Source organism: Tupaia chinensis, unplaced genomic scaffold (assembly GCF_000334495.1).
Source record: "Tupaia chinensis unplaced genomic scaffold, TupChi_1.0 Scaffold000057_1, whole genome shotgun sequence".
Lineage (NCBI taxonomy): Eukaryota > Metazoa > Chordata > Mammalia > Scandentia > Tupaiidae > Tupaia > Tupaia belangeri.
In genome coordinates, this window is record NW_006159515.1 from 3892021 (window position 1) to 3902693 (window position 10673).

Below are 10673 nucleotides of genomic sequence, written 5' to 3' on the forward strand. Positions count from 1 at the left end.
TGATTTACAAGCAACTTTTAATGCCTTGATTTAATAGCATTGACTCCTCAATGCTCCCTGCTTATATAATTATTTTCAAATGCTATGGAGTGTCTATTCTACAATATTTTTTATAAGGTGTTACAAGCTTTTCTAGAAATATTTGATAAAAAGTCATTCTAAATGACTTGAACCTAAAAAGCAACTGGTTTTTCTTTTTTTCTTTTATAATAATTTAAAAAGAATTCTTTATAAAAATTCATATCACACATACATGTTTAAGCTTGCAAATAAGTAAAAGAGAAAGAAAACTCGGTAAAAGCTAACAGATTTAGAAAATACATAGAAGTGTGTTTGAAAGCATCCTTTCAGAATAAGAATAAGAAGTTTAAGATTGTATAGCAAGTAGAAAATAGGGTATTAAATCTTGCAAATAAGTAAGAGAAAGAAAACTCGGTAAAAGCTAACAGATTTAGAAAATACATAGAAGTGTGTTTGAAAGCATCCTTTCAGAATAAGAAGTTTAAGATTGTATAGCAAGTAGAAAATAGGGTAGAAAAGAAAGTTAGTGGAGATTGAACTTTAAAGACGTAAAGGTGGCTCCAGGTTTAACCATTAGGAGAAAGATTTTTAAAAATCAATTGCTTACTTGGACATAAGGCCCAAGAAAGTTTTTCTTTTTCTTTTCTTTCTTTCTTTATTTTTTCCAGAGAGACTTTTGCTACAGGGCATATGCAAGCACTGGAGAGACAGAAATTGAGAAATCATGCCCCAGGGGGAATGGCCAGGCCACAGTCCCTTCTCTTCCATTCTCCTCTGGATTTGGGGCATACATGCACATGCACCAGCGTGAGTGTCAAGTTGCTGGGTCCAGTATTCAAACCATGGTTGACCATGTGGGAGTCTAGTGATGTAACCATTATGCCACCTGCTGGTCCCGATTGTGGAAGAATAATACATAGGATAACCATTATGCCACCTGTTGGTCCCCCAAGATTGTGGAAGAATAATACATAGGATAATCATAGAACAAAAAGAAGCAACAAGGTAGAGGAAAGCCCTAAAGCCATGTCACAAAAAGCAACCAGTGCAAAAATGAGTTGTTCAGCTCTCTTAACTCCTCTGCCATTCCTAGTACCAATCCTTATAAATTCTACCAGCGTTCCCATTTTTGTCAATGTTCTACCACCTTCTCAATCACTGTTGCTTAAAATGATACAGTTTTGCTTTCCCCTTTGCCTCTCTATCTAACTATTCAACAAGTCCTGACAGTACTTCCTTCAAAATGGTTCACAAATATAGCCTTTTTCTTATTCCCAAGTATTGCTACCCAATTTCAATCTCTGCAAATTTTACTTTGGGTTACTCTAATAACTATCTTCTTTTTGTCTTTACTAATTTTTGTTCATTTAAAATTAATTTTTGAGACCAGCAGTTAGCATAATGGCTATGTCTCTGGACTCCCATGTAGTCAACTGTGGTTCACATCCTGGACCCGGTGGCTTAAACTCACAGCAGGCCCGTGTGCGTGCGTGCCCAAGATCCCGAGAGGAGAACGGAGGAGAAGGGATTGCGCCATGGCCATCCCCCCGGGGGGTGATTTCTCGCTTTCTGTCTCTCAGTCTCTGTCTGGCGAGCGCATGCACCCGATAGCAAAAAACTCTCAAAAATAAATAAATAAATAAGTAAAATTAATTTTTATTAATTGTTTGACTAATTTATGAAGACAAAATTTGCATAACAAGAACTTTACAGATTTAAAATATCTAACTTGATGAATTTTGACACATGAATACACAAACAAGATATTGAAGTTTTCCACAACTCCATCCTAGAAAGTTTTCTTATGTCTTCTGAAATCAGTCTCTTCCCTCTCCAACATTTATGGCCAATTTACTTTTGACAAGAGTGCTAATATCCAATGAGGAAAGAATAGTTTAACAGATGGTGCTATGAAAACTGGACAACCACATCCAAAAGAATGAAGTGAAACTCCTACTTCACTCTATATACAAATATTGACTCCAAGTTAATCAACACCCTAAATGTAAAAGCTAGAAGTATAGAATGATTAGAACAAAACATAAGGATAAATTTTCATGACCTTGGATTTGGCAATGGCTTCTCATATTTGACACCAAAAACAATAAAGAAAACAATAGATGAATTTGACGTTATCTAGATTAAAAATAGATTAAAAATTAATATTGTCAAGGAAATAATAAAAAACCTACTAAATAGGGTAGAATATTTGCAAATCATATATCTAATTTGGGTGAAGACATATCTAAAAGACATAAAGGACACTTAGAATCCAACACAAAAAGACAAAACTTTCAATTAAAAAAGTATGCAGTAGAAGTGAACAGTTTCTTCAAAAATACTTACAAATGCCAACAAGCATGTGAAAGATGTTCAACTTCATGAATTTTTAAGGAAATATAAATCAAAACCACTTCACACACATGAAATGTTTATAATTATAATAAAAACACAGAAAGTAGCAAGTGTTGGTGAGGATGTGAAGAAATAGATTCTCGGGCATTGATGGTGAGAATGTAGTATGGTGCAGCCACTGTGGAGAACAATTTGGAAAAAAAAAGTCTCAACTCACTGGTACATACCAAGAGAAATTAAAACAAATGTGTATACAGAAACTTAAACATATATATTTTGGTTTTTGTTTTCTTTTAGTTCATTTCTTTTTTTCATGAGAGAGAGATAGAAATAAAAAGATAATCACCCTGAACAGAATCTTACACCATTACCCCTCTCCCTCAGGCTTTTCTCATTCAGCTAGGATGATGGGCACACTTGGGTGTACGTGCTTGATGTGTATAGTTGACCAGTTAACTGAACCCTGATCTTCCATATGGCTTCCAGAATGACAACATGTTGATCTATCACTGTGTCACTGTGGCTGGGCTTAAACATGAATGTTTACAGAATCAAAAGCATCAGAAGGTGGAAATCACCCAAATGTGCATCAACACATGAAAGTATAAGCAAATTGTCCCTATATCAAATGGAATATTACTCAGCCATTAAAAGAAATGAAGTACTAATACATGCTACAACTTATATGCTCCTTGAAAACATTATGCTAGGCAAAAGAAGCCAGACACAAAAGATTACATATGGTACAATTATTTTATATAAAATATCCAGAATGGGAAAATTTATAGATGCAGAAAGAAGACTAGCAGTTGCCTCAAATGGAGGGTAAGACAAATGAAGATAAGTGTTCATTTAAATGGTATAGGCATTCTTCTGGAGTCACAAAAATGTTTTGAAACTAAAGAGGGGTTGTAGAACACTGTGACTGCACTAAATACCACTGAATTCTATATTTGTAAATGGTTAATTCTATGTTGTGTGAAATTTACCTCAATAAAAAAATTGATGAATCAGGACATAGTAATATGGTCATATTATTACAGAGATAAAGGTAACTACAGTAACACTGTTGAAGTCAATAGTGGTTGTCTCTGGAGACTAGGATTTGGAGAAGAGAAATAGCTAGTAGGAGACTACATCTACTACTTTTTAATATGTATTACTTTTCATTACTACATGTATTACTTTTTAAAAGGTAAGTGTTGTAGGATGCTGGGGATACTGGCAACTCTGTGTGGATTCTCATGGAACTGAAGAGAGTAAGTCCTTTTTGATACACATAGGAGAATAACCACTCTCAAGAGTCTTCTGCAGAAGTAAAATTCAAAGCTGGCAGTTGACAGTCAGGGCTATGGAAATATCCACTGTTAGCTAAATGTCTAGAGGGTGATGAAATAAGATACCTGAGTCTTTTGTCCCATGGCAGCCATCGAGCTCCAGGTGCTGAATCCAATCCGTCTCCATCACCATTGTTGGTCTGAGTCTGGATTCCTTCCTGATGGTCTGGCAGGTGTCCTCACACACTATTTTTAGAGCCTGTTCTAAAAATTATCTCAACATTTTCTGAAGAATAAGCCACATATCAGACTAGTCAGTTCTACTTCCAAGTATGTGTCCAATGGGTTTTCTTTGCACCATCTTCACTACCAATAATTCCCACCACCACCAAGTGCATAAGCCTCCAAAGTGCTGTTACCCATCTCCATTCCACCTCTAACTCATTCTCCAGTCACCACTCAAAATAACCTTTTAATAAAATCCAATCATCTCACTTTCTTGTTTGAAACCTTTCAGTGGATTTCTCTTACTCTACAAATATTTCCAAGCTCTTCATGCAGCTTACAAAGGCACACAACCCAGCCCTTTTCATTTTATCATCTTTCTCTTTTGTGATCTTCTCATTTCTACTCACCCAGGGCCTTCACTCATGTTCTTCAATCCTCCAGAATGTTCACAGCTCCCAGAAGCACCCACCCCTATCGTTAGCTGGCTAACTCTTTCAGGTCCCAGGTACCCATTAAGGGTACTGCAGCTCCCTCCACTAACCAGCTCAGGTCTCCTGTGGCTCAGTCTCCGCTTTTCCTTAGACAGTGGAAGGGTGCTGCAGCTCCCTCCACTAACCAGCTCAGGTTAACCTGTGGCTCAGTCTCCGCTTTTCCTTAGACATACCTAGGCCAATTTAAATTACACTGTGTTTAGTTATTATTTGATTTCTCTCCTCTCTCTCTCACTAGTCTGTACACTTCTTGAATAGGGTATGATCTGCAGGCATTTCTGAGCTACCATTTCTTCATTCCTTAACAGGCTTTAGCACATAGTAAATGCATTATAGACAGTTGTTGAATGAAATAATGAATGAATGGGTAAAAATCATTTCTCTCTCTTTTTTCAAAAAAAGTTTATATTTATGACTGAATATCTACTAATTTGCAAATAAAATTAAAATTTTTATTTTTTCCATTGCTTACAAATCTTAATTAGGTCAACCATAAAAAAAAAAAATGACATGAGACCCTGGCATTTTGACAAAGTTGATTAATATGGAAGACTTAATGCTAAGTGAATTAAGGCAGACTGTGAAAGAGAGGCATTGTATGTCCCCACTTAATATACACTGAATATCTGTTCTCTATGGCAGAAACTGAAAGACGGTAAGGTATGAAAACATGGAGCACAACCATGGATACTAGAGTCAGTGTGGGAAGAGGGTGGGCAATGTGAGGCAGGAAGGGAGGGAATCAAGAGGAAAAAAGCAAAATATTTAATAGACAAAAAAAAATGGGAAATTATCTGTTAATGATAATGTGCATGGTAATGTCTTTGTCTGGACTGATATGCAGTGTATTCATGCTGGGAAGATTTACTTTGTATACTGTGGAGATATACAGTGATTAAATGTAAAAAGATGTAAATGTAAAAAGAAAGTAATTAAGTAAATACATAGATAAATAAATTTTAAAACACAAATCTTAATTAGTTGCATTAAAATATATATCACAATGCCAAAAAGTAGAAAAATCATTAAAAATGAGGAAGAGCACCTTTAAACAGGATCCTCACAATTCTATGCACCAATGCAGCTGTTCTAATTACAAATTACAAGTTTGAGAAAATGACAAGTAATTCTGAAGCAAGTATTTTTAATAAAGAACTTACTCAAACATTTTAAAATCCAAAGTAAAAATATTTTTAAACTTCAGAGCACAATCATATCCTTAACACAAGGTTAGCTCACAAAGCTCACAATAATTTGAGGTGTGATTTTAAATAATTCAAGGGGCTTGCTATATCATTCTAGTTAGTCATTGTCAGAACACTACACATGTAATGCTAAGTGGAAGTTTCCATAGCAATAGGATTTTTACCAACAGTGTTTACCGTTACGGCTACCTGGGCTTTTTCATGGTTCAAATTTTTCCTGGCTCAGTCAGACTACAGCTACACATTAGCCCTAAGCTAGAGTCTGACAAGACGGCAATGTTTATTTTTCAGAGGGGCAATTCTGAGTGTATGGACTGGCTGCCAGGGCACCTCCAGGTCTGGGCATGAGCCCACTCTGCCATCCACACTCTCTGTCATGTATGCCCTTTACTTTTGTATAGTGAGGTTTTTTGTTTTGTTTTGTTTTGTTTCCAGTCTTTTTAGGGCACTTGTATTCACCAGAGGGAGACATAGAGAGGAAAAGTGAGAAATCACCCCATGGGTGGCGGGGGAGGAGGTGGTGATGCAATCCCCTCTCCTCCATTCTCCTCTCAGAATTTTGGGGGCATACACATACACACACACACTCGCATCCAGTGTGACTTTCAAACCATTGGGTCCTGGACTTCAGCCATAGTCAGCCATGTGAGAGGTCAGTGCCTTACTCACCATGTCACCTTCTGGCCCCAGAGAGGTCTATTTTTTTTTAGGGGGGGGATGTCTTCATGACAATGTAGAGAGTCACCTCCAAGTCAGGAACTAGGAGTTGCAGACCCTCATCTTTCTCTATGTGAAGAAACCAGACTTTAAGAGGTTATACTATCTTCATTCAACATCCTACAATGTCAAATTCAATTTTAGTACTAGGAATTTCCAGATTTACATTTATATCTTTAGATTTAGTTTTAGTAAACTAATATATAATGAGTGCTTATTATTTATTGCCAGCCACTGTTCTTCATTCTTGAGAACATCAGTTTAAAGAAAATATATATATACAACTATGTCTGCACTCATGAAGTTTACATTCTAGTACAAGAATTACTAGGTTGTCCTTTTAAATAAGGAGGTCAAGATAGGCCTCCTTAAGAAGAACATATTTGGAATCAGCAGGTGATCTGGTGATTAAGGCACTGAATCCCACGTGGTTGACTCTGTGGTTTGAGTCCTTGTTGGCCTGAAAAGCATGCTAGGCACTTGTGGGTACCTGCCTAGAATCCCAAGAGGAGAATGTAGGAAAAGGGACTGTGGCATAGCCATCTCCCTGGAGGGGTGATTTCTCACTTTCCCTCACTTCTCTCCATCTTCAGCTCTCTCTGGTGAGCACACGTGCCCCATAGCAAAAATCTAAACACACAAACACACACACACACACACACACACAAACACAAACGAGAATAAGGGGGTAAATTCCATGTGATTATCTCTATCTCTAGGAGGTGCACCCAGGACTTAGTTCAGACGTAAGTAATGGGAGAATGGTGTGATAAGGATTATTAAAAGTAAAAGGGTAAAAAGAGGACACACTATATACGTATTTTGGAAGTAGAACTGACTTGTTGATTAATTGGAAGGGTGGTTCACACTTTCTCCAGAAGGTGTTGAGATGATTTTTGAAATAAACTCAAAAGACGCTAGATGAGGACACCTGATAGAATGTCATTAATGCAACTAGACTCAGGCCAACATCGAGCTGCTGTGAAGAGGAGTAAGGAAGTTCTAATAACTGGAGTAGGGAAAATGAGGAAAGAATAGAAATAGAGGAGGCTGGAGAGAGAACAGGGACCAAGACCATGGAGCCTGACAGATCATCAGAAGAAATGCATTTTTTATTCCAAGAGAAATGAGAAGCCAGAGGAGAGTTTTGACAAAGATGTATGATCTTCCCTTGCTTTAACCAGATTGCTAGGTTTATAATAGTCTGTCTAGAACAAGGAAGAAACAGAAAATTCAGTAGCATATTGCTGCAAGGATCCAAGCTTCATATGAGGTTGACTCAAACCATGTGTTGGTGAGGTCATTGGAATCTTCAGGTAGTGTGTACTGGGGAGACAGAGCTCACAGGGCATGCTAATGGGGGAAGCGTAGTGTGGGGGGAATGAGAGGAGGGAGGATAGCTTTAAAGCATTTGGTGTGAGCAACGGGAAGCACAGCAGCACCAAACATCAAGAGGGATAAACTGAGTGGACAGGTGTAGGAGGGCAGAAAGGGAGGTTGCTTTTAAACAAGTTATGTTTAAGCTGTCTATCTAACAGACATGTGCAGGACGCCATTGGATGTACAATTCTGGGCTTCACACATTTTCTTTGTCTGAGATATAAACTGATGTGTTTTCCTTTCAGTACACGGTACTTGCTGCACCCATAGGTTCACAGGTAGGACTTCTCCAGAATGAGAAACACAGTGGTTACACTGCATCTTCTGGCCACCTTCCAATCTGCACCAGCCTTATTTCCAGGAAGAGTACAAGGCACCCTGAATTTCACCTCGAAAGACCCTCAACTAAGGAACCCCCTGCTTGGTATGTCAGAAACCCTATTGCAGAAGTTCAGACTGTGAAATGGAACTTTATAAACTGGCACTGAGATTGATTGAATTCGGTACCATTTCTCCAATATCTATAGTATATTTAATCATTTTCCTACTTTAGCAGGAGGATACAATTTTGTTTTTATATCCTGCTAGGAGAATTTTTTTTAAATCTTGAAGAAGATCAAGAGTTGCTGAGTTGAACCAAAAGAGCCACCGAATACATCCAAATAATCTCATTGTTGGTTAACAATGAATCGATGTCAGTGGAATAATCATATTTTAAAATTTTTCCTATAAATGTGACATATGCATCCCCATGTGTCTGCAGAATCTCTGCTAAGAATATTTCAGTGAATGACAAGTTGATTGGCCCCCAATTTGAAAAGCATCGTGTATAAAAACATAATCTCAGGGTGGCAAACATTCTGACAGATTCTATATTCTGCTCATACCCAGAACTGGTTTGAACTGTTTGGGGAATTTTGATAGTCTGCAAATGCTAGCAGCAAAGAAAATTGGCTAGATAAGAAAAGAAGGACAGAGAAGGAATGGAATTAATAGCTGTTGGGCAACTATTATCAGTCAAGCATCATATGAGAGAAAATGGTAGGGCAAGGAGTTTGATTGGTAATCATTGTTTTTACCACCATGGAAACAGCATGATAGCACTGGAAAGAACATAGGTTTTGCAAATGCAGACCTCTAGTGCAAATCCCCATTCTGTCACTTACTGTGAGATGTCAAACAAGTTATGTCACTTCTCAGATCTTCAACTTTTACATTTATTAAAGAAGGATAACAACACATCCTTTCTAGGTAGCTGTGAGAATTGAGCTAGATTATATTTGTGTATACACACATATACACAATGGGCTTGACTTATTTCTAACGTCACACTATTACAAATGGTGTATTGGAGAGACTCCAGTATCTAAACCACTTGGTAAGGTACAGGCCATTGTTCAGATGACCGTGGGGAAAAGCACCAGTCATCATCAGATGCCAGGCAGTCACCACAGAGACGTGACAAGGTGAACAGAATCCAGCAAAAGTCTCTCTCTCCTGTCTCTTATCTAACCACCATTGGGACTTCTCCTGGGTCTCCTCACTCATTTTAGTGAGATTGTCAAAACCTAATGTCTTTTCCATTAAAACTTCCTAAAAGAAATCCTAATAGAAAGTAAGACATGGTGGTGAAAATGTGTCTGATTTTTTGGGGAGGGAAGGACATAAAGAGCCTTTTAAACACTCCCCTACAGGACTCTAGGAATATACTTCTTGCTCCATATTGATGAGAATCCATCAGAAAGGTCTGCTCTCCAGACTGCTGATTCATACGGGATTTGAATTCCATTGCTACTTTTATTTTCTTCAACCTGCTGAGAATAAGAGTAAGGATGTGGGCCAATTCCAAATCCTGGATCACAAGGAGAAAGTTCAGAAAACTGGATGGCATATGGAGGCTGGGGATTAAGTGGGAAAGTGAGATGGGAACAAAAATAAAAACCCTGGAGTGAGAGAAAAGAAGTGGGCCAAAAGTAAAGGCAGCTTGGCTTTCCAATTCAATCCCAAGGGGACCTCAACTTTCACATGAGAATGGTGTCTCTGATTTGCTTTGTAAGCAGATATTGATTGAGTTTTTCAGATTGACTCTAACATGAGAAAATCCATGCCTCTCGGTTAGAAGCAAGAGTGGATAGATCAGCTTTTTCAATTGAATTTGCCATCAAGCCAGATGAAGATGTAAACAATAACAAATGAGGGCAGGAAAGTGATTGCATGCCTTATCCTCATTTTTTTTTTTCACTCTTCTCTTACATAGGCAAAATTTTCTTGAGAAATAGCATCTGCTTTGGAGGAATTGAAAAAAAAAAGAAAGAAAGAAAAGATCCCAAACACAAAATTGCAGTATAATTCCCGAATATGAGCTGCTTTCTTTTTTAAAATGCAGAGCTATATACGGGGAGCCTCACTGGGGAAAATGGGGCAGATCCAATAAGTAGGACGAGGAAAATCTCCACGTGACCTATACAAAGACACACAGGGAAGAGTGTAGGAAGAGTTCAAATCCACGTGCAGGCATACCTGGAGAGAGGTCCATGCAAGAGGGTCAAAGCCAAAGGTCAAAGCTGTGGTGCTGGATGCCATAGCTGAAACTGCGACCAGAGATGTTCAAAACCTGGTCTCTGCATGCAGGGCTTCTACTGCTGGAGTGTGACCTCAAGCTTTCTCCTGACTGGGAGAGGAAGGAAGAGGCTTAGTCAGCTCTGCTCTGGGCTTTGGCATACAGTACTCATTACTCTTCATGCCCTTTTCCGTGAGTTCTTTTTACACCTCTTTTTGTCCTTGGAGGGCTAAGATTCAAGGGTAAGGTTAGGTATGAACCATATTTAGCCTCGGTCTTATGCCAGAGAAATGAGTCATTCTTGTGACCCACCTGTCCTCCAGCCCAGATACCTCAGAGCTCTCTACACACATGGGTCAATTCATGAGGGATCTGGGAGAGAACCTCAGAATCGCTTGGCAAGGAGGGGAATGTGTAATTTTCACCTAGCAAACTGACT

At 38.4% G+C, this 10673-nt stretch overlaps 1 long non-coding RNA gene across 1 annotated transcript; it reads right to left on the bottom strand.

Annotated features, from left to right (window-relative positions):
• Window positions 1-2487: 2487 nt before the first annotated feature.
• On the bottom strand, window positions 2488-10328 carry LOC114009972 (uncharacterized). Its single transcript, XR_003551369.1, has 3 exons — window positions 10195-10328; window positions 3780-3939; window positions 2488-2554 (listed from the first exon to the last, which is right to left on the bottom strand). It is a non-coding gene; the product is annotated as an uncharacterized LOC114009972 (long non-coding RNA).
• Between the last annotated feature and the right edge of the window lie 345 nt (window positions 10329-10673).